This window comes from Ursus arctos, unplaced genomic scaffold, assembly GCF_023065955.2.
Source record: "Ursus arctos isolate Adak ecotype North America unplaced genomic scaffold, UrsArc2.0 scaffold_10, whole genome shotgun sequence".
Classification (NCBI taxonomy): Eukaryota; Metazoa; Chordata; class Mammalia; order Carnivora; family Ursidae; genus Ursus; species Ursus arctos.
This window is the reverse complement of record NW_026622764.1, coordinates 78,668,866-78,693,939: the sequence shown is the minus strand read 5'-3', so window position 1 is coordinate 78,693,939 and position 25,074 is coordinate 78,668,866. Positions and strand designations below refer to the sequence as shown.

General features: G+C 39.0%; 1 protein-coding gene across 3 annotated transcripts in view; it reads right to left on the bottom strand.

The window, feature by feature from the left end:
- Window positions 1-25,074, bottom strand: part of ARHGEF4 (Rho guanine nucleotide exchange factor 4) — a 256,867-nt gene that overhangs the window by 21,900 nt on the left and 209,893 nt on the right. The window lies entirely within an intron of this gene.

The following is a 25,074-nucleotide window of genomic DNA, read 5'->3' as shown; positions in this document are numbered from 1 at the left end:
TTTTTATTTACTTATTTTTTTTTTACACTCAACTGCTTGTGTAGCTGTGATTGATTCATTCTCACTGTTGCACAGTCTTGCATTTTATGAACATGTCAAATTTTACATATCCATTGCACTGCTGGAGAGCAGTGGGTGCTTTTCTGTGTTGCTGCTGGTATGAATGATGGTACTGCAAACATACCTACATGCCTCCCGGGCACATGTTCCAGAGTTTCCCCTTGGACAGTGGTTCTTAGCCTCTTTTTCATATCTACCCCTGAAAGAGCCTTTTCTACATTGTTTTCCTAATCGTCCCAATGAAACTTAAGTACCACAAATATACCGTATATTTGTTATGTTCCATGGCTCTTTAGAAGGCCACAAACCATTGTCATGCCTAAGATTTTTGCCCCCTTGGCAAAATCATTACCCCTGGTGTGAATTGACGCTCTAGGGGTGTAGGACCCAGGTGTGGTATCCCTGGGTCCTAGGTATGCCAAAGCTACTCTATTACTTAAGATTTCTGACAGTGGGGTGCTGGAGTGGCTCTTGGGTTAAGCGACCGACTCTTGGATTCAGCTTAGGTTGTGATCTTAGGGTTATGAGACCAAGCCCCACCTCAGGCTCTGTACTCTGTATGGAGTCTGCTTAAGACTCTCTTTCCCTCTCCCCTGCCCTAGTCCCCCATGTGCACGAGCACAAGCTCTCTCTTAAAAAAAAAAAAAGATTTCCAACAGTATGTATAAATTCCCACCACACCACATCCTAGTCAGCTCTAAGGATTGGCATTGTCAGGCATTGTTGACAGGCTGATGGGTATGGAATGGAATCTTATCGTGGTTTGAATTTACATTTCTCTGATCGCTAATAATCACTAATGAGGTAAACAACTTGTCTATGCTTATAAGCCATTGGTATTTCCTTTAATGTGAAAAATCTGTATCTTTTGAGCTATTGGTCTTTAATGTAATCAATAATGTAAACAATATATTTCTATGTATGTGTGTATATACATACACTGTCCCAATTCTGTATACTAAATCTTTGTTGCCCACTTGTATCACAAGTATTATCTCCCACTTTGTAGCTTGTCCCATCTCTTTAAGGTGCTTTTGATGAACAGAAGTTCTTAATTTTCATATAGACAAATTTATCAATCATGTCCTGTTTGGTTTATATTTTTTGTGCTCAGGAAACTCTTCCCTACCTCAAAGTTACAAAGATACTCTCCTATGTTATCCTTCAATGTTTTATACTTTTTCTTTTGACATTAAGTTTTTATTGCACTTGGGAAAGATTTTTGTGTATTATGTAGGTTGAAATCTGTGGTATTATGTTTTTTAATAAGAAATATATATTTCTTATTATTATTCTTATTTTTAATAAGAAATATATATTTCTTGGGGGTGCCTGGGTGGCTCAGTCGTTAAGCGTCTGCCTTCGACTCAGGGTGTGATCCCAGGACCTGGGATCAAGCCCCACATCGGGCTCCTCCTCTGCTATGAGCCTGCTTCTTCCTCTCCCACTCCCCCTGCTTGTGTTCCCTTTCTCACTGGTTGTCTCTCTCTCTGTCAAATAAATAAATACAATCTTAAAAAAAAAAAAGAAATACATATTTGGTCTTTGACCCTTTCCAGGCACAGAGCTCCTAAAACTCTTGGGATGTCCTATGATAAGAGTGATAAAGGTTTCTTTTGTTATGTTAATGACGACTTTTTGAAAGCCCCTAGGTAACCCAGGGATGGGGCTACCCCCCAACCCACTCTAGGGAGGGGAGAGGGGCTGGATCAATAACCAGTGGCCAATGATTTAGTCAATCATGCCTACATAATGAAGCCTCCATAAAAACCCTAAGGACAGTGTTTGGAGAACTTTTTGGTTGGTAAACACATGGAAATTTGTGGAGAGTGGTGCACCTGGAGAGGGCATGGAAGCTCTGTGACCCTTCCTGCCTACCTTGCCCGTGTATCTCTTCCATCTGGTTGTTCCTGAGTTCTATCCTTTTGTAATAAATTGGTACTCTAGTCGGTAAAATGTTTCTCTGAGTTCTGTGAGCCACTCTAGCAAATTAATTGAACCCAAGGTGGGAATTTGTTGGAACCTCCAATCTATTGCCTGTGGATCAGAAGCACCTTGGGCTTGTGACTAGTTCCTGAAGTGGGAGAACAAAGGAGGTCTTGCAGGACTGGGCCCTTGACCTGTGGGATCTGATGCTATCTCCAGGTGGAGAGTGTGAGAATTGAGCTGAATTGTAGGACAACTTGCCGGTGTCTGAGAAATTGCTTGGTGATGGGAACACACATGAGAATGGGATCCAGAACCTTTAGAATCCAATTTTATTATTTTTTTATTTTATTTTTTTTCTGTAAGGATAAGCAATTTTCTCAGCACCATTTATAGAATAGGTAGTCCTTTCATATGGATCCACAATGTCTTCTCTGGCCTTAAATTGAGTTCTGGACTCTATTCTTGGGGGAGGCAGAGTAATGGTCTCCAAAAGATGTCAAAGTCCTAATACCTGGAGTCCATGAATGTTATTTTACATGACAAAAAGGATTTAAGATTGCAGACAGAATTAAGTCTGCAAATCAGCTGACGTCAAAATAGGGGGTTATCCTACATTCCCTGGGTGGGCCAAACATAGGTGAAAATACTAACTTTGAAGACTCATCTCAAGCATTACCTCCTCTGAGCAACTCTTATCTAACATCATCACTCCAAGGACTGACATCAGTTTCTATCTCACTACCAAGGTGCTTTGTACAGTAAGTGTCATGGCACTTATCTTACGTCCCCTATACCTTGCACTGTGACCATCTCCCCAAAGGCAGTAACCATGTCTTATTCATTGATGTAGACTTCAGGAAGTGTTAAAGAAATGAATGAGTAAAGAGATGGATGGGAGCATGGTGGACAGAGGGATGACTGAACAGATGAATAAAAAAATGGAGAGATGAATAAGTGAATATAGGGAGGCCTGGAGGATGATGGCAAGTAATGGAAGGCAGAACCTGTAAGACCTGGCAGAGCCAATGCCTGGAATACAAAAAGCTTCATGCATGTGGCTGACTATGGACACAGAAGCATGGGACTTGATGAGAGCAGCACTGTGTCCCTGAAACTGACTGGAGAAGCCCTCTGCTCCAGCCTGGAAGCAATGGTCTGAGCCCAGCTTGAGGGCAGGAGCTAAGAGCCCTGTCTCTGACCCACACAGTCAAGAGTCCCAAGGAACCCTCATCATTTTTATTTATGTTTTTAAACTGTTATTATAGAAAGTTCTAAATAAGTACAAAGGGAGAGAATGAATCTTGTACACCCATTATCCAGCTTCAGCAATTTTCAACACAAGGGCAATTTATTTCATCATCCATATTCTCTCCCCCCCCAGATCCTAGATATGACATAATTCCATCTGTAAAAACTGTAGTATATATTTATAAGAGATGAAGACTTGGTCTTTATTAAAAAAGTAGCTGCAATACACATCTAAAACAAACTATAATCCACCAGAGGTTGTCTTAGTGGCATACCTTCTCCTCTAGGGCATTAAAAAAGCTTTTTAGGGGCACCTGGGTGGCACAGTTGGTTAAGTGACTAACTCTTGTTTTTTTGCTGGGGTTGTGATCTCAGAGTCCTGAGATTGAGTCCTGCATGGGGCTTTGCACTCAGCACAGAGTCTGCTTGGGGTTCTCTCTCCCTCCTTCTGCCCCTCCTTCCTCCAAAATAGATAGATAAATCTTAAAAAACAACTTTTTATTTTGAAATAACTGTAGAATATAGGGAATTGTAACTGTAGTGCAGAGACCCTGTGTACCCTTCACCCACTGGTTACAGCTTATGGAATTCTAATATACCACAGACTGGAAAATGATCTTGGTACAATGTGTGTATATGGTTCTACATCATTTTATCATCGGTGTAGATTTGTGTAACCACCACAGCAACCAGTATGTAAGCTCTGGAGGATAGCTTTTTCACTCAGCCAAATGCCCTTGAGATCCATCCAAGTTGTTGTATTTATACCTCATTCTTTTTTATTGTTTACTAGTATTCCATGCAATGGATATGCAAGTTTGTTCAACTATTCAACCCACTGACAAGCATCCACGTGCTTTCTAATTTCAGGCTGTTATAAATAAAGGTACTATGAGCATTTGTGTACAGGTTTTTGGGTGGACCTAAATTCTCATTTCTCTGGGATAAATACAGTTGCCCAAGGGTATAATTGCTGGGTCATATGGCAGTTAATGTTCAGTTTTCTAAGAAACTGCCAAACTGTTTCCTAGAGTAGTTGTACCATTTTACATTCTCTCACTTAACAATGTGTGTTTCTCAGAATCCTCACCTGCATTTGGTATTGTCACACTTTTATCTATTTTTTAAAGATTTATTCATTTATTCGAGAGAGAGAGAGAAAGTGGGGGGAGGGGCAGAAGAAGAGGAAGAGAGAGACTCTCAAGCAGACACCCTGCTAAGCTTTGAGCTCCCAAAGCAGGGCTCAATCATCACCTGAGCTGAAACGAAGAGTTGCACGCTCAGCTGACTGAGCCATCCAGGTGCCCTGTTAACAATGTTATATTTTAGACATTTTGATAGGTGTATAGTGATATTGCATCGTGGTCTTAATTTGCATTTCCCAAAGGGCAGGTGCTGTTGAACATTTTTTCATGTGCTTATTTGTCATCCATATATCTTTTTTTTTTTTTAAAGATTTTATTTATTTATTCGACAGAGATAGAGACAGCCAGCGAGAGAGGGAACACAAGCAGGGGGAGTGGGAGAGGAAGAAGCAGGCTCATAGCGGAGGAGCCTGATGTGGGGCTCGATCCCACAATGCCGGGATCACGCCCTGAGCCGAAGGCAGACGCCCAACCACTGAGCCACCCAGGCGCCCCCCATATATCTTTTTTGGTGATGTATTTCTTCATTCCCCCCCTTTTCTAATTAGGTTGTTTATTGTTTTGATATTGAGATTTGAAAATTCTTTAAAAAAATTTTTTTTATTAAGTACACTCTACCCCCAATGTGGGGCTCAAACTCATGAGATCAAGAGTTGCATGCTCTACCAACTGAGCCAGCCAGGTACACCTGAATTTTTTTTTTTAATTTTTAAATTTAAAACTTAAGAATTTTCAAAAGATATTATTTTTAGGGGTGCCTGGGTGGCGCAGTTGTTAAGCATCTGCCTTTGGCTCAGGGCGTGATCCCAGCGTTCTGGGATCGAGCCCCACATCAGGCTCCTCTGCTAGGAGCCTGCTTCTTCCTCTCCCACTCCCCCTGCTTGTGTTCCCTCTCTCGCTGGCTGTTTCTGTCAAATAAATAAATAAAATCTTAAAAAAAATGAAAGATATTATTTTTAAGTAATCTCTGCACCCAATGCGGGACTCAAACTCATCACTCTAAGAATAATACTGGCTGAGCTAGCCAGGTACCTCTGAAAATTCTTTATATATTCTAGCTATGAGTCCTTTGTCAGATATGTGATTTGCAAATATTTTCTCTTAGTCTGCAGCTTATTTTTTAATCCTCTTAACAAGGATTTTCATGAGCAAAAATTTTAAATTTTGATAAGTTCGATTTATTGATTTTTCCTTTTATGGGTCATGTCTTTGGGATCATGTCTAAGAACCCATCACCAAACCCTAGTTCCAAGATTTTCACTTATATTTTCTCCTAAAAGCCTTATAGTTTCACCTTTTACACGTAAACCTATGATCCATTTTGAGTTGTGTGTTTTTTTTCTCTTTTATTTTTGGTCAACTGTTGTACCCTAGATAAACTAGATGATATGGACAAATTCTTAGGAGCACACATCTACCAAAAATGACTCAAGAAAAAACAGAAAATCTGAATATGCCTAAAATTAGTAAGGAGATTGAAGCAGTAGTCTAAAACTACCCAACAAAATAAAGCCCAAGATTAAATGGCTTCACTAGTGAATTCTACTAAACATGTGAATAAGAATTGGCATCAATCTTTCTCAATCTCTTCCAATAACTGAGTAAGAGAGAATACTTCCTAACTCACTAAAGCAGACAAAACACTGCAAGAAAACTACAGACAAATATCCTTTAGGAACATAGATGCAAAAATACTCAACAAAGGATTAGTAAGCTGAATTCAATAAGTAAACTACAAGTAAACTGAATTCAACAGCATATCAAAAGGATTATATATTTTTACCTACTAGGATTTATTTTTGGAATACAAGAATGGTCCAACATATGAAAATTGTTCAATGCAATATACAACATTAATAGAATGAAGGGGAAAATTACATGATTAACTCAATTGATGCAAAGAAAGCACCGACAAAATTCAACTCTCTTTCATGATAAAAAACACTCAACACGGGATGCCTGGGTGGCTCAGTCGTTAAGCGTCTGCCTTCAGCTCAGGGCGTGATCCCAAAGTACTGGGATCAAGCCCCTCATCGGGCTCCCTGCTATGCTGGGAGCTGCTTCTTCCTCTCCCACTCCTCCTGCTTGTGTTCCCTCTCTTGCTGGCTGTCTCTGTCTCTCTGTCAAATAAATAAATAAAATCTTGGAAAAAACCCAACAAACTAGGAATAAAAAAATGCCCTCAACATTGTAAAGGCCAAATGTGAAAAAGCCATAGCTAATATATTCAATGGTGAGAAACTGAAAGCTCTTCCTTTAAGATGAGGAATAAGACAAGGATGCCCACTTTCACCACTTCTATTCAAAACAGTATTGGAGATCCTAGCAAGAGCAATTAGGCAAGAAAAAGAAAAAAAAAGGGATCTAAAATGGAAAGGAAGAAGTTATTTCTGTTCAGAGATGACATGATCTTACACGTAGAAAACCACGAAGCATCCACAGTAAATCAAGGCTAATAAATAAATTCAGCAAAGTTGCAGAGTACAAATCAACACATAAGAATCAGTTTTATTTCTATATACTTGCAATGAACAATTTGAAAAGGAAAAAATTTAATTGCAATATAGTCATATTGGAATTAATAAAAATACTTAGGAATAAGTTGAACCAAGTAGGCAAAAATTGTGTACACTGAAAATTACAAAACCTGCTGAAAGATATTACAGAAAACTTGATAAATGGAAAGACATTCCATGTTCATGAAATGGTAGATTTAATACTGTTAAGATGACATTACTACCCAAAGTAATCTACAGATTCAATGTAACCCCCACCAAAATCCCAATGGCATTTTTACAGAAAAGGAAAAACTTATCCTAAAATTCATATGGAATCTAAGGTCACCAAAATTGCCAAAATTATCTTGAATTGCCAAAATTATCTTGAAACAAAAAATCCAAAATTAAGTTGGAGGACTCACATTTCCTGATTTCAAAGCTTACTACAAAGCCACAGTAATCAAAACAGTGTAGTACTATCCTCAGGATAGACATGTAGACCAATAGAATAAAATAGAGATCCCAGAGATAAACTGTCATACATATGGTATTTGATTTTTGACAAAGATGCCAAGACAGTCAGTGGGGGAAAAGACAGTCTTTTCAACAAATAGTGTTGGGAAACTAGATATCCACATTCAAAAGAATGAAGCTGGATCTTTACCTTACACCATATACTCAAAATGGATCAAAGACCTAAACATAAGAATGAAAACTGAAAACTATAAGACTCTTAGAAGAAAACAAAAGAAAGACTTTATGACATTGGATGGGGAAATGGTTTCTTGCATATGACACCAAAAGTATGGGCAACAAAAAAATAGATAAACTGGAATACATAAAAATTTGAAGGTATTGTGCATCAATGGATAGTTTCAAGACAGTTAAAAGGCAGCCCAGAGAATGGGAGAAAATAATGCAAATCATGGATCTGATAAAAGATTAATATCCAAAATATGTAAAGAACTGTTACAATTCAAGAACAAGAACAACAACAACAAGCTGAATAAAAAATAGGCAAAGGTCTCGGATAGATATTTCTTCAAAGAAGATATACAAATGGCCAATAAATACATAAAAGGATGCTCAACATTACTGATGATTAGGAAAATACTAATCGAAACCATAGTGATATACCACTTCACACCTTTAGGATAGGCCATTATTAAAACAAACACAAAAAACCAAAAACATGGAAATAACAAGCACTGAGGAGGCTTGGAGGGACTAGGACCCTCAGGCACTGCTGGCAGGAATATAAACAGTACAGCTGCTGCAGGCGATCGTTTGGCAGGTCCTCAAAAGGCGAAACATAGAATTACCATATGATTTAACAATTCCACTTCTAGGTATGTGCCCAAGAGAAGTAACATCGGGGAATCAAAAAGATACTTTTACACCAATCTTCATAGTAGCATTATTTACAATAGCCCAAAGTTGGAAACAACTCAAAAGTCCATGATTCATTAGTTGCGTATAACACCCAGTGCACCATGCAATATGTGCCCTCCTTACTACCCATCACCAGTCTATCCCATTCCCCCACCCCCCTCCCCTCTGAAGCCCTCAGTTTGTTTTTCAGAGTCCATAGTCTCCCATGCTTCACTGCCCCTTCTGATTACCCCCCCTTTCTTTATCCCTTTCTTCCCCTACCGATCTTCCTAGTTCTTATGTTCCATAGATGAGAGAAATCATATGATAATTGTCTTTCTCTGCTTGACTTATTTCACTTAGCATTATCTCCTCCAGTGCCATCCATGTTGCAGCAAATGTTGAGAACTCGTTCTTTCTGATAGCTGAGTAATATTCCATTGTATATATGGACCACAACTTCTTAATCCAGTCATCTGTTGAAGGGAATCTCGGCTCCTTCCACGATTTAGCTATTGTGGACAATGCTGCTATGAACATTGGGGTGCATATGGCCCTTCTCTTCACTATGTCTGTATCTTTGGGGTAAATACCCAGTAGTGCAATGGCTGGGTCATAGGGTAGCTCAACAACTTCCTTCTTTTAGTGTGTAAGCTGCTTAAGTTAAATATGACAGGACAATCTCATGTATCTAAAAGATGTCTCTGCATTAACATTTAAAGAAGAATTAATAACAATCTTTTCAAACTCTTCCAAAAAACCGAAGAGGTGGGAACACTTCCAAACTCATTTTATAAGTCCGTAATTACCCTGGTGCTAAGGCCAAAGACACAACACGAAAAGGAAACTACAGACGAATAATGCTGTTGAACATTGATGCAAAAGTCATCAACATAATACTAGAAAAACCAAATTCAACAGCATATTAGAAGAATCATACACTATGACCAAGTAGGATTTATCCCTGGGATGCAAGGATGGCTCAAAATACAATAATCAATGAATGTGATACACCACATTAACAAAAAAAAGGATGAAAATCACATGATCATTTCAATAGATGCAGAAAAAGTATTTGACAAAATTAAATTTCTTTTCATGATAAAAAATTTCAACAGGGGCGCCTGGGTGGCTCAGTCGTTAGTCTGGCTTCGGCTCAGGGCGTGATCCCGGCGTTATGGGATCGAGCCCCACATCAAGCTCCTCCACTATGAGCCTGCTTCTTCCTCTCCCACTCCCTCTGCTGTGTTCCCTCTCTCGCTGGCTGTCTCTATCTCTGTCAAATAAATAAATAAATAATCTTAAAAAAAAAATTTCAACAAACTAGAAACAGGAGGACCTCCACAAAATAAGAGCCATGTACAAAGATCCCCTAGCTGACATCATATTCAATGGTGAAAATCTGAAAGCTTTTCCTCTAACATCAGGGTAAGGCAAGGATGCCCACTCTCACCATGTCTATTCAGTACAGTACTGGAAGTTCTAGCTAGAGTAATTAGGAAAAAAAAATGCATCCAAATTGGAAAGGAAGTACAATTGTTGTTGTTTGCAGATGACATGATCTTATACATAGAAAACCCTAAAGAGTCTATATTTAAAAACTGTTAGAACTAATAAATGAATTCAGTAAAGTAGAAATCAAGTCAAGAATCAGTTGTATTTCTATACACTAACATAAATGATTGAAAAGAAAAGGAAGGGGCACCTGGGTGGCTCAGTCTGTTAAGCATCTGCCTTTAGCTCAGGTTATGATCCCCGGATCCTGGGACTGAGCCTCACAATGGGCTCCCTGCTCAGTGGAGAGCTTGCTTCTCCCTCTCCCTCTGCTGCTCCCCCTGTTTGTGCTCTGTCAAATAAATAAATAAAATCTTTAAAAAAATAAATAAAAAATAAAAAGAGAAGGTGAAAAAAGAAAAAAAATTAAAAAAGAAAAGAAAAACAATTTCATTTAAAATAGCACCAAAAAGAATAAAATACTTAGAAATGAGCCTAACTAAGGAGATGAAAGACTTGTCTATTGAAGACTACAAAACACTGAAGAAAGAAATTAAAGAAGACACAAACAAATGGAAAGATGTCCTGTGTTCATGGATTAGAACTCTTAATACTGTTGAAATGTTCATAATACCCAAAGTGATCTTCAGATCAATGTAATCTCTATCAAAATCCAAAAGGCATTTTTTTAGAAATAGAAAAAAAAAAACAATTGCATAATTCATATGGAAGCACAGAAGACCACAAACAACCAAATCAGTCCTGAGAAAGAAGAACAAAGATGGAAGCATCACGCTTCCTGATTTTAAACTATATTATAAAGCTATAGTAATTAAAACAATATGGTACTGGCATAAAGAGACATATAGACCAATGCAGCAGGATAGGGAACCTGGAAATACATCCATGCATATATGGTCAACTGATCTTTGGCAAGGATGCCAAGAATACACAATGATTAAAAGACAGTCTCCTCAACAGATGGAGTTGGGAAAACTGGGTATCTCTATATGAAGGAATGAAACTGGACCTTTATCTTACACCTAATACAAAAGTCAACTCACAATGGATTAGAGACTTAAATGTAAGACCCGAAACTGTAAAACTCCTAGAAGAAAACAAAGGGGAAAAGCTTGTGATACTTACTTTGGCAATGATTTAATGAGTATGACAAAAAACAGGCAACAAAAACAGACAAGTGGGACTACACCAAGCTAAAAAGCTACTGCTCAGCAAATTAAACCATTAACAGGGTAAAATGGTAACCTATGGAATGGGCGAAAGTATTTGCAAACCATATTATCTGATAAGAGGTTAATCTCCAAAATATACAAGGAACTCCTATAACTCAGTAGCAGAAAATCTAATAATCCAATTAAAAAATGGGCTTGGGCACCTGGGTGGTGCAGTCAGTTGAGTGTCTGACTCTTGGTTTTGGCTAGGGTCATGATCTCAGGGTCATGGGATTGAGCCCTGCATCAGGCTCCATGCTTAGCATGGAGTCTGCTTGAGTTTCTCTCTCCTTTCCCTCTGCCCCTCCCTGCCGCACTCACTTGTGTTCTCTCTCTAAAATAAATAAATCAATCTCTAAAAAAATGGGTTAAAGACATGAATAGACATTTTTCCAAGGAAGACATGCAAATGGCCAACAGGTAATAAAAAGATGCCCAACATCACTAATCATCAGAGAAATACAAATAAAAACAACCATGAGATATCACTTCACACCTGTCAGGATGGCTAGTATCAAAAAAACAGAAGACAAGTATTGGAGAGGATGTGGAGAAATTGGAACCCGTGTATACTCTTGGCAGAAACACAAAATGCTGCAGCCGTTATGGAAAGGATGCAGGTTCCTCAAAAAATTAAAAAAAGAACTATCGTATGATCTAGCAATCATAAATCTGAGTATTTATCCAAAAGAACTAAAATCAGGATCTCAAAGACATATTAGCATTCTCATGTTCATTTCAGCACTGTTCAGAATAGCCAAAATGTGGAAACAACTTCAATGTCCAACAAGAGAATGGATAAAGACAATGTGGTACATACATAAAATGGAATACTATTCAGTATTAAAAAAGAATGAAATTTTGCAATATGCAACATGGATGAAACTTGAGCACATTATGCTAAGTGAAACAAACCAGTTGCAGAAAGATAAATATTGCATGATCCACTTACAGGAGGAATAAAAAATAACTAAATTCATAGAATCAAAGAATGGAATGGTAGTTGCCAGTAGCCGGGAAGGGGGTAGTGGAAATGGTGGTTACTAATAAATGGGCACAAAGTATCAGTTAAGCAAGATAATAAGCTCTAGAGATTTGCTCCACAGCATTTTACCTATAGTCAATAATAATTTATTGCTCACTTAAAAATTTGCTTAGAGGGTATATCTCACGTTAAATGTTCTTAGTAAAATGAAATAAAATTTTGTGAGGTCCTTAAAGAAGGTGAGGCCATGCATGTAAAGCTTTAATGTTCAGCTTGTGGACACTGAGCATGCCAATACCAGCTCCAGGTTGAGCTAACTTTTCAAATATTGCTGTCTTCACATGCACAATGGAGCCTTCAGTATAGCTGGGTTTTACTGTCAATGGTCATTCTAGCTGACCTCTTTGGAAGATCTGCACCTCTTTTCAGTTTAGATCAAACATTCTTATGGACTTTCTTCAGCCTATTACAAAAAAAAAGACCCTCCCTAACATATAGTTACACATTTTAAATAACAAATATAAATAAATATATTGCTAGATTGGAGAGACCTAAAGGAGCTTATGTTTTATACTAATCTTGATGATCATTTCTCTATAAATGCTATTGTGGGTGTTCTTATGCTTCTGTCTTCCGAGGCTGATGATTTTTCAATTTTATCATTTAATATTTGAAAATGTTGTTTATCATTAGTCCCAGGTAACTGCTGAGGTGAATCCTTTTGCAGTGATAATGGTTATTTGAATCAGATTGATTTTTCCTGGATCTTGAAGATGTAGTTTGTATATAAACCTCTCACATTCTACATGTAAATGAAATATTGGTAGACTTCATTTCCATTGTCTGTCCACAGAGTCAAGTGTAGAGTGTTCTTGCAATATGCTTTGACTTTTGCTGTATGAATAAGTGGTTTCACAATGAAAGTTGTTTTCCACTCTCTGCTCTGAAGTCTATGGCTGTGTAATTGTGAGCATGAACTATCTTCTGCTTGCCACAGCCACCCCTGGTTTCACATTCGGATATTGGGCATTTTTGCACTGCAGTCATTGTAACAGTTTCCCACGGGTGGTTGAATATGTGCTCTGAAGCCTACATTGTCATGTGCCCATGACTTGCTCTGTCAGGACAGTGCTAGGCAATGGTGAGGTAGCACCTGCCCCTGCCCCTAAAGGTGGGGGAGCACTGCTCCCTCCCAGAGGCTTCACATCCTCTGGTTCTCTAGTCTGGAGATTTGTCTTCAACTCATGGCACATAAACCCAACCTGGTTGGCTCTTCTGCCTGGAGGTCTGATAGAATCTCAAAGTTCATGTGCCCCAAGCAGAGCTCCTGACCACCCACCCAAACCTGCTTAGCTCAGAGGCGTCCCTGTACCAACAGCTGACAACTGCGTTCTTTCAGTTGCTCAGAATGAAAGTCTTGGAGTTCTCTTTGACTCTTTTCTCTTACAATTCACATCCAAATCTATCAGCTTTGCTTTTGCTTTATTCCCCAGAATCCAACCATTTCTCATCCCTCCACCACTAACCCCTGGTGCAGGTTACATCACTGCCCCCTCCTCCTCTGAGTGACCCAACAGCCTCCTGGCTGTTTCCCTGTTTGTTGTTTCCTGTGTCCTCTACACCGCAGCCAAAGTGTTCCTTGGTAAAATACAATCAGATCACATCACTCCTCTACCTAAGACATGCAAATGCTCCCCTTTATTTTCCAGTAAGAGTCAAATCTATCACGGTGCCAATGGCTTGTGTCCTGTCTGGCCTCATTTCCTCTCTCTACCCCGCCCCTCCACTCCTGTTCCCCTGGGCTCCAGACCAATCTGAGGATTAACTAGTTTTGATGGAAGCTACCAGGAACCGCTAATGTGGACATTAATAGCATGTACCGCCGGCCAAAGTAGTTGATACAGAGAGAGGCAGATATTTAACATCCTGACATTTGAGGCTCAAGTCATAAATTTTGTTGGAATCATTGAGACTTCCTAGAAATTCCATTTTTCCTCTCCTCTGTACCATCTCTTTTCCTATCAATCCTGACACTGCCTATTCAAATAATCATATTCTTTCAGACAGATAAAATAAATTTGCTCAAGGCTACTTTTCTCTCATTGTCAAAATATTTCCCATAAAAATCCTGGCCGTGGGCTTGAACACTGAAACCTAGAATAATTGGGGGTGGGGTAAAGGGGTCAAAGTCGGGATAAAGAGAGCTTAAAGAACAGATGTGCTAACATGCTTGGACTATTTTGTTTTATTATCAAGAAAGTGTAACTGAAACCTTTCAGACTCAGATTTAACAAATATTTCACTTATTTCTCTGTCACATTGTCTTCATTTTATACAAGAGAAATACTGTAGCCTGGAGAGGCTTTACCAGGTCACAGAGAAAACGCACACAAACTTGAGTCCTATGGCTTCAAGACTGACACTCATACTTCTGGACTACCAATTTATCCAGCTCTTGTCTTTTTCTTTTTCTGAAGACCTGTCCAGAATTAACTTAAAGACACTGTCCATTTTGGATCTGCTTTTATTATTTTTAAAAATATTTATATTTATTTGAGAGAGAGATTGAGATAGCGTGCACATGTATATGAGTGGGGTGGGGAGGAAGGAGGGAGATGGCCAGAGGGAGAGGGAGAAAAAACAGACTCCCTGCTGAGCACAGAGTCAGATGCCTGGTGGGGCTCAATCTCATGACCCCTAAGATCATGAAAATGAAATCAAGAGTGGGATGCTTAACTGACTGAGCCACCCAGGTGCTCCTGGATCTGCTTTTAAAACACAAACATGAATGAATTTGATTTCTGGAATGGAAAAGTCCCCTGAAATATGATAAAATGTAGGGCTCTGTAAGGATGTTAACTTCCATTTATTATATGCCAAGTGTGCAAATAAGTTAATCTCAGTTACAACACTAACACTGTGACTCACTCCTCAATTATTCTACTTAGAGGTGTTTAAGGTCAAGCAAAACTTATTATCCTGTGTCAGACAATGTTAAAATATCTTCCTCAACTACTCAATAAATAAGATATTTTTATTCTAAGGGCTTCCAGTTAATAGTGGAATAACTACTATCAGAAAAACTCTCCCATGGATAATTATACCCCCTGGAAAAAATGTAAAAGTCAATAGTCTTATGGCCCTGGACAATGACCCAAAGCAGGAAGAACTGGAGGTGAGAAAAACAGAACACTACTGGGTTAAGTTTCCTGCTCTTCTAGTTTTTTGCCTTAGGTCAGGGTCCAAGAGCTGGCTAAAACTCAGGTAGGAACCTGCAGTCATAGTCTCAGTGATGGAAGAATCAGAAAACAGAATTCAGGTTGATCATAGAAGCTGGAAGGAGGAAGATCATCCCAGAAAGGAGACAGTTGCAAAGGGACAGCTACAAATAATTTCTGGGTAGAACTCTGCCCAAATCGCTGACTCCTGAGCTGGGAAGGTATGGGAAAGATGAAGAAATCTAGCTAAGGCTAAAAAACTGAGCAAGAATGTGAAGTTCTAATTCAGTCACCTTAATTTCCTGCTAAAAGAAAAACCCCCACAATACTCTTTAAAGAAACAGATTACAGAGACTCTACAACTTATCATTCAATGACCAATATACAATCCAAATTTATTAGATACTTGAAGAAAAGGAAAATGTGACTGATTCTCAAGAGAAAAGTCAGTCAATGGAAACGAATACTTAAATGATTCAGATGTCAGACTTCACAAATAAGTTATTGTGACAGTGCTCAGAAATATACTGAAAAACATGTTTCTAGGGGGAATGAAGCATGAGAGACTATGGACTCTGGGAAACAAACTGAGAGCTTCAGAGGGGAGGGGTTAGGGGAATGGGATAGGCTGGTGATGGGTAGTAAGGAGGGCACGTATTGCATGGTGCACTGGGTGTTATACGCAACTAATGAATCATCGAACTTTACATCAAAAAAATTAAAAAAAAAGAAAAACATGTTTCTAATCAATGAAGAAATAAAAATTGGCAAAGAAATGGAAATTATAACAAGGAATCAAATGGAAATTCTAGAACTGGAAAATATAGTACCTTCAATAAAAATATTCACTGGATAGGCTTACAGCACATTGGAGATACTGGAAGAAAAAGTCAGTGAATTTGAAGATGGACCAGAGAAATGATACAATCTGAAAAAGAGATTTAAAAATGTTGGACATCACCAGCCTATCCCATTCCCCCACCCTCTCCCCTCTGAAGCCCTCAGTTTGTTTCTCAGAGTCCATACGCAACTAATGAATCATGGAACTTTACATCAAAAACCAGGGATGTACTGTATGGTGACTAACATAATATAATAAAAAATATTATTATAATAAAAAAATAAAAAATAAAAAAGTTGGACAATAATGAACAGCACCTAATGGCGTGTGAGACAATATCAAATGAAGAGAGAGTGAATGGGGCAGAAAAAAACCTTAAGAAATCACAGCCAAACATGTCACAAATTTGGTAAAAGACGTAAATGTACAGATCAAGGACATCAGTGATCCCCAGGCAGTATAAATAGGAACACAATTAGACAGACCCTAGTTGAATGACAGTTGACTTCTCATCATGAGGACAGAGATGTGTAACAATATCTTTGAACTGCTGAGGGTAGGGGAAGCTGTCAACTCAGAATTCTGTATCAGCAAAAATGTCTTTCAAGAATAAAAGTGATATTAAAAAAAGAATAAAAATGATAAAATTTTGAAAGAAAAAAGAATAAAAGTGATACAAAGACATCTTCAGAAAAATAAAAACTAAGATAATTAGTGACAAGCAGATCATTACTGCAAGAAATACTAAGTTCCTTAGCTTGAGGTGAGATAACAGATGAAAACTCTCATCTTCAAGGAGGAATGCCAAGCACCAGAAGTGGTAAAAACTGAGCAGACACAACACACTACTTAAAAAAGCAAAACAAACAAAAAACTTCTTTAAAATAAAAGCAAAAGTTATGACACTATATTATGGGGTTTATAGTGTATGTAGATGAATGTATACAGCAGCCCTGTTACGAAAGATGAGAAAGAGATGAATGAGGCTGTGTAATTGCAAGGTTCTTAGATTTTACATGAAGTGTTATGATGTTACTCTTGGTAGACTGTGAAAAGTTGAAGATATAGACGATAATCTCTTGAGCCACCATTATAAAATAATGCAAAGGCAGTTAAGATGGTGGAGGAGTAGGGGTCCCCTTTTTCAGCTGGTCCCCTGAGTCAAGCTGGATACGTACCAGACCATCCTGAAAACCCACGGAATCAGCCTGAGATGCAGGAATATACATCTGGATCTCTACAAATGAACATCTCCAGCGCTGAGTATTGAGGTACGAAGCAGGGAGCCGTGATTCCGCACACAGAAATCGGAAGATAAATGGAAGGGGGAGGGAGCGCCATGCTCGGGCGCCAGGAAGCGGTAGCCACCTGCACTGGGGAGCAGGCTGGACTCGCAGACCGGCACACGCGGACCGGCACCTGTGAGAAAGTGGACTGAGACCGTGATCCTGGGAACGCACGTGTGACCAGACTGAAAGCTGGAGCTCTGGAGCACACACTCGAACTAGACTGAAACCGAGAGCTTGGGAGTGCGCGCGCAACCAGACTGAAAACTGGCACTCCGGAGTGTGAGGGAACCACACTGAAACAGAGAGCTCGGGAGCGCACGCAGGAACCAGAGGCGGCCAGCAGTGTTAGAAACACAAAGGACGGTGATGTGCCGGCCCTGGAAGTGAGGGCTGGGACACCAGCTGTGGGGTGCACAACCCGGGACCCTGCAGGGTTTTTAGCAGCACCAACAGAAACAGAGTTAAAGTGGCCAAGAGAGCTCAGTGGAGAGCAGACTGCGATCTCTCGGTTCTGAGACAGAGGCTAGGATTCAGGCACTGTTGCTCTGACTCTCAGAAGAGCCACAGAAAACCACCAGGGAAAGCCACCAGAGAACAAAAGCCCAGAAATACCGGCTCACATCGTGCCTATCCCCTTCCTCCCTCGCAGGGGACAAGACTACTCCACCTAAACAGGGTTGCCTGAATATCAGCGCGGCAGGCCCCTTCCCCAGAAGGCAGGCTGAAAAATCATGAAGCCCATATCCCTAAGATCCCTATAAAACAAGAGCACACTGCCTGGGTCCTGGTCAATAATTTGGACCCCGTGCAACCCCACAACTTCTCCTCATCAGAATGATGAGAAGGAGAAATCCCCCCCAGCAAAGAAATGATACAGAGTCTGTGGTCTCTGCCACAGAACTGATGGATATAACCAAATTATCAAAAAGGGAGCTCAGAGTAACAATGGTCAAGATGATGTGTAGACTTGAAAAAAATTAATGAAAATATTAATGAGAATATAGAATCTCTAAGGGCGGAAATGAGAGTGAATCTGGCAGAAATTAATAATTCTATGAGCCAAATGCAGTCAAAACTAGATGCTCTGATGGCCAAAGTAAATGAGGCAGAAGAACGAATTAGTGAATAGGAAGATGGGATGGTAGAAGAGAACGTTAAAACAGAAACTTGGCTCAATAAACTCCAATCTCAAGAAGGTTGGTTACGGGAGATTACTGACTCAATGAAACGTTCCAATGTCAGAATCATCGGCATCCCCAACGGGGTGGAGAAAGAGAGAGGTCTAGAAGAGATATTTGAAAAAATTGTAGCTGAGAACTTCCCTAATCTAGCAAAGGAAACAGGCATTCATGTCCAAGAGGCAGAGAGGACCCCTCCCAAGTTCAACCACGACAAACCTATGCCAGTCACGTCATAGTGCAATTCGCAAATATTAGATCCAAGGATACAGTATTGAAAGTGACCAGGGCGAAGAAATTTCTCACGTACAGAGGCAAAAATATCAGAATTACATCAGACCTGTCTACACAGACCTGGAATGAGAGAAAGGGTTGGCAGGGCATTTTTAAAGCTCTTTCAGGGAAAAACATGCAGCCAAGGATCCTTTATCCAGCAAGGCTGTCATTCAGAATTGATGGAGAGATAAGGACCTTCCAGGATCGCCAAACACTGACCAATTTTGTAACCATGAAACCAGCCCTACAGAAGATATTAAGGGGGGTTCTATAAAAGTAAAAAGGCCCCAAGAGTGATACAGAACAGAAATTTACAATCTATAGAAACAAAGACTTCACAGGCAACATGACATCATTAAAATCATATCTCTCAATAATCACTCTCAATGTGAATGGCCTAAATGCTCCCATAAAATGCCACAGGGTTGCAGATTGGATAAAAAGACATGACCCATCCATTTGCTGTCTACAAGAGACTCATGTTGAACCTAAAGATACATCCAGACTGAAAGTGAAGGGATGGAAAACCATTTTTTCCTGCAAAAGAACCTCAAAAGAAAGCTGCAGTAGCAATTCTCACATCAGACAGATTATTTCAAACTAAAGACTGTAGTTAGAGATACAGAAGGACACTATATTATTCTTAAAGGATGTATCCAACAAGTGGATATGACAATTATAAATATCTATGCACCCAACAGGGGAGCAGCAAGATACACAAGCCAACTCTTAACCAGAAAAGAGACATATAGATAAAAATACGTTAATAGTAGGGGACCTCAACACTCCAGTATCAGCAATAGACAGATCACCTAAGCAGAAAATCAACAAAGAAACAAGAGCGTTGAATGACACACTGGACCAGATGGACCTCATAGATATATATAGAACACAACACCCCAGAAAAACAGAATATTCATTCTTTTCGAATGCACATGGAATGTTCTCCAGAATAGACCATATACTGGGTCACAAAACAGGTCTCAACTGATACCAAAAGACTGAGATTATTCCCTGCATATTCTCAGACCACAATGCTTTGAAATTGGAACTCAATCACAAAGAAAAATTTGGAAGAAACTCAAACACTTGGAAACTAACAACCATCCTGCTCAAGAAGGATTGGATAAACCAGGAAACTACAAAAACAATTTAAATAATTTATGGAGACCAACGAGAATGAAAACACAACGGTCCAAAACCTCTGGGACACTGCAAAGGCAGTCCTAAGGGGAAAACACATAGCCATTCAAGCCTCACTCAAAAGAATAGAAAAATCTAAAATACAGTTTTTATATTCTCACCTCAAGAAGCTGGAGCTGGAACAGAAGAACAGGCCTAACCCACACATAAGAAGGCAGGTGATCAAGATTAGAGCAGCGATCAATGAATTCGAAACCAGGAGCACAGTAGAGCAGATCAACGGAACTAGAAGCTGGTTCTTTGAAAGAATAAATAAGATCAATAAGCAACTGGCCAGACTTATTCAAAAGAATAGAGAAGGACCCAAATTAATAAAATTATGAATGAAAGGGGAGAGATCACGACCAACACCACTGAAATAGGAAGGATCATTAGAAACTTTTATCAACAGGTTTATGCCAATAAATTAAAGAACCTGGAAGAAATGGATGCCTTCCTGGAAACCCATAAACTACCAAGACTGAAACAGGAAGAAATTGATTATTTAAACAGAGCGATTAATTATGAAGAGATTGAGGCAGTGATCAAAAACCTCCCAAAAAACAAGACTCCAGGGCTTGATGGATTCCCCGGGGAATTCTACTAACCATTCAAAGAAGAAATAATACTTATTCTCTGGAAGCTGTTTCAAAAAATAGAAACAGAAGGAAAACTACCAAACTCATCCTATGATGCCAGTATTACCTTGATCCCCAAACCAGGCAAAGGCCCTATCAAAAAGGAGAATTACAGACCGATATCCCTGATGAATATGGACGCCAAAATTCTCAACAAGATCCCAGCTAATAGGATCCAACAGTACATTAAAAGGATTATCCATCATGACCAAGTGGGATTCATCCCTGGGATGCAAGGGTGGTTCAACATTCACAAATCGATCAATGTGATAGATTGTATCAACAAGAAAAGAGTGAAGAACCATATGATCCTCTCAATAGATGCAGAAAAAGCATTTGACAAAATACAGCATCATTCCTGACTAAAACCCTTCAGAGTGTAGGGATAAAGAGTACATTCCTCAATTTCATAAAAACCATCAATGAAAAGCCTACAGCCAATATCATTCTCAATGGGGAAAAGCTGAATGCATTTCCCTTAAGATCAGGAACACAACAAGGATGCTCACTCTCACCATTACTATTCAACATAGTACTAGAAGTCCTTGCAACAGCAATCAGAAAACAAAAAGTGGTAAAAGGTATCCAAATTGGCAAAGAAGTCAAACTGTCTCTCTTCACAAATGACATGATACTCTATATGGAAAACCCAAAAGAATCCACCCCCAAATTACTAGAAGCTAATTCAGTAATGTGGCAGGATACAAAATCAATGCTCAGAAATCAGTTGCATTTCTATACACGAACAATGAGACTCACTAAAGAGAAATTAGGAAATCCATTCCACTTACAAGAGCACCAAAAATCATACGTTATCTTGCAATTAACTTAACCAGAGAAGTAAAGGATCTATATTCTAGGAACTACAAATCACTCTTGAAAGACATTGAAGAAGACACTAAAAGATGGAAAAATATTCCATGCTCATGGATCAGAAGAATTAACATAGTTAAAATGTCCATGCTACCCAGAGCAATCTACACTTTCAATGCTATCCCGATCAAAATACCAATGACATTTTTCATAGAACTGGAACAAACAGCCCTTAAATTTGTGTGGAACAAGAAAAGGCCCCGAATCGCCAAGGAATTGTTGAAAAGGAAAAACAAAGGTGGGCGCATCACATTGCCGGATTTCAAGCTGTACTACAAAGCTGTGATCACAAAGACAGCATGGTACTGGCACAAAAATAGACACATAGACCAATGGAACAGAACAGGGAACCCAGAAATGGACCCTCAGCTCTTTGGGTAACTAATCTTTGACAAAGCAGGGAAAAACATCCAGTGGAAAAAATACAGTCTCTTCAATAAATGGTGCTCGGAATATTGGACAGCTACATGCAAAAGAATGAAACGTGACCACTCTCTCACACCATACACAAAGATAAACTCCAAATGGATGAAAGACTGCGATGTGAGACAGGAATCCTTCAAAATCCTAGAGGAGAACATAGGCAGCAACCTCTACGACATCGGCCACAGCAAATTTTTCATGACACATCTCCAAAGGCAAGAGAAACAAAAGAAAAAATGAACTTGTGGGACTTCATCAAGATCAAAAGCTTCTGCACAGCCAAGGAAACAGTCAAAAAAACTAAGAGGCAGCCCACGGAATGGGAGATGATATTTGCAAATGATGTTACAGATAAAAGACTTGTATCCAAGATCTACAAAAAACTTCTCAAACTCAATACACAGGAAACAAATAAATAAATCAAAAAATGGGCAGAAGATATGAACAGACACTTTTCCAATGAAGACATACAAATGGCTAATAGACACATGAAAAAATGCTCAACATCATTAGCCATCAGGGAAATTCAAATCGAAACCACATTGAGATACCACCTTACACCAGTTAGAATGGCAAAAATGGAGAAGGCAGGAAACAACAAATGTAGGAGAAAATGTGGAGAAAGGGGATCCTTCCTACAGTGTTGGTGGGAATGCAAGTTGGTACAGCCACTTTGGAAATCAGTGTGGAGGTCCCCTAAAAAGTTAAAAATTGAGCTACCCTATGATCCAGCCATTGCACTACTGGGTATTTACCCCAAAGATACAGACATAGTGAAGAGAAGGGCCATATGCACCCCAATGTTCATAGCAGCTCTGTCCACAATAGGTAAATCGTGGAAAGAGTCAAGATGCCCTTCAACAGATGACTGGATTAAGAAGTTGTGGTCCATATATACAGTGCATTATTATTCAGCTATCAAAAAGAATGATTTCTGAACATTTGCTGCACCATGGACGGCGCTGGAGGAAATAATGCTAAGTGAAACAAGTCAAGCAGAGAAAGACAATTATCATATGGTTTCATTCATTTATGGAACGTATGAAGTAGGAAGATTGGTAGGAGAAGAAAAGGAGGAAGACAGGAGGCGGTAAACAGAAGGGGGAATGAACCGTAGATACTATGGACTCTGGAAACAAACTGAGGGCTTCAGAGGGGAGAGGGGTGGGGGAATAGGATAGGCTGGTGATGGGTATTAAGGAGGTCATGTATTGCATGGTACACTGGGTGTTATACACAAGAAATGAATCATGGAGCTTTACATAAAAAGCTAGGGATGTACTGTATGGTGACTAACATAATATAGTAAAAAAATATTAAATAAAATTAAAACAAAAACAAAAACAAAAACAAAAAACAAAAAAGAAATCAACGAGTCCCAAGTCATGAGAAGTTTTAGAAAAAAAAAGATGGGGTATGAAATTGGCAAAAGGTTAAATCAGAAGTTTAAAGTCAGTTTAAAGCCTTGAAGAAGTTGGTTTAATTGTTAATGCGTTTGAAATTGCTACTTGTACAGGAGGAAGTTATGATATCCAGTATGCAGTAATACATAAGATCTTTGCATAGTTATGTAAAGCACAGTATTATCAATATGATAGATCTGATCGGATCAAACTTCCTAGATTTTCAAATTCAAATGACAAGAAATTTTACTCTAAGAATGCAATTTTCAATTTTATAAATGTGATTCAGCGACAAAAATGGCATTTCATTAAAAAAATCAACTCTGAAGTAATTTTTTTTGAAGATTTTATTTATTTATTTATTTGACACAGAGAGAGAGAGAGAGAGAGAGAGCGAGCACAGTAGGGTAGTGGCAGGCAGAGGGAGAGGGAGAAGTGGGCTCCCCAATGAGGAGGGAGTGGATGCAGGGCTTGAACCCAGGACCCTGGAACCATGACCTGAGCCAAAGGCAGATGGTTAACTGACTGAGCCACCCAGGCGCCCCAGAAGTAAGTCTTGATGAAAAGTTTCAGTGCCCTGAAGGAAGTGGGTGGGGGGATGGGTTAGTAGGTGATGGGGATTAAGGAGTATACTTGCTGTGATGAGCACTGGGTGATGTATGTATGGCATTACTGAATCACTCACTATATTATACACTGGAATCTAATACTACACTGTATGTTAACTAACTGGAATTTAAATAAAACCCTAAAAAATAAAATAAATAAAATAAAATAAAATAATGCAAAGGAATAGTGCCAAACCAATAATAAATAAAATGGTATTTGATAAAAGGAATCAATTAACCCCAAAGAAGGAGTGGAATGAGTAATACAGTAGGTATATGATTACCTTTGTAAAGAAACTGCCAAACTGTTTTCCAAAGTAGTTATACCTATTGACCGATTTTTGAGACCGTAACTAAGTTAGATGTGGCCCTTTTTCACACAATGCAGAATCTGGTCTGTTAATTTCTTTTTTAGAGCTTTTGCTCCATTCTAATGAGTATGTCTTTTAATTTTCTAATGTTATGTGGTGTCATAAAACAGACTGGGAAGTATTTACTCCTCTATTAATCTCTGGAAGAGTTTATATGAGATTGCTATTATTTCTTCCTTAAAAGTTTGGTAGAATTCAGTAGTGAAGCCACCTACTCCAGTTTTCTTTTATGAGAAGGTTTTCTTTTCTTTTCTTTTTTTTTTTTAAAGATTTTATTTATTCATTTCACAGAGATAGAGACAGCCAGCGAGAGAGGGAACACAATTAGGGGGAGTCGGAGAGAAAGAAGCAGGCTCCCAGCAGAGGAGCCTGATGTAGGGCTCGATCCCAGAATGCCGGGATCATGCCCTGAGCCGAAGGCAGACGCCCAACGACTGAGCCACCCAGGCGCCCATGAGAAGGTTTTCTAATTATGAATTTAATTTCTTTTTTAGATATAAAACTCTTCAGAAATTCTGTTTCTTCTTGGTTACGTTTGATAAGTTCGTTTTTCTAGGCATTTCAAAGTTTCAAGTTTATTTCAAGTTATAATGTTGCTCAAAATATGGTCCTAGGAATTTTGAAATGTCTATACAATCTGTTATGAGTTCTTTCCCCATTTTCACATTGGTAATTTGCGCCTTCTCTCTTTTTTACCCCCTTTGATCATTCTCGCTAAGGGTTATCAGTTTAAGACTTTAAGAAATTAATTATTAGACTTTTCAAAGGAACAACTTTTGTTTTTTTCTTCTTTATCATAGGTTTGTTTACAT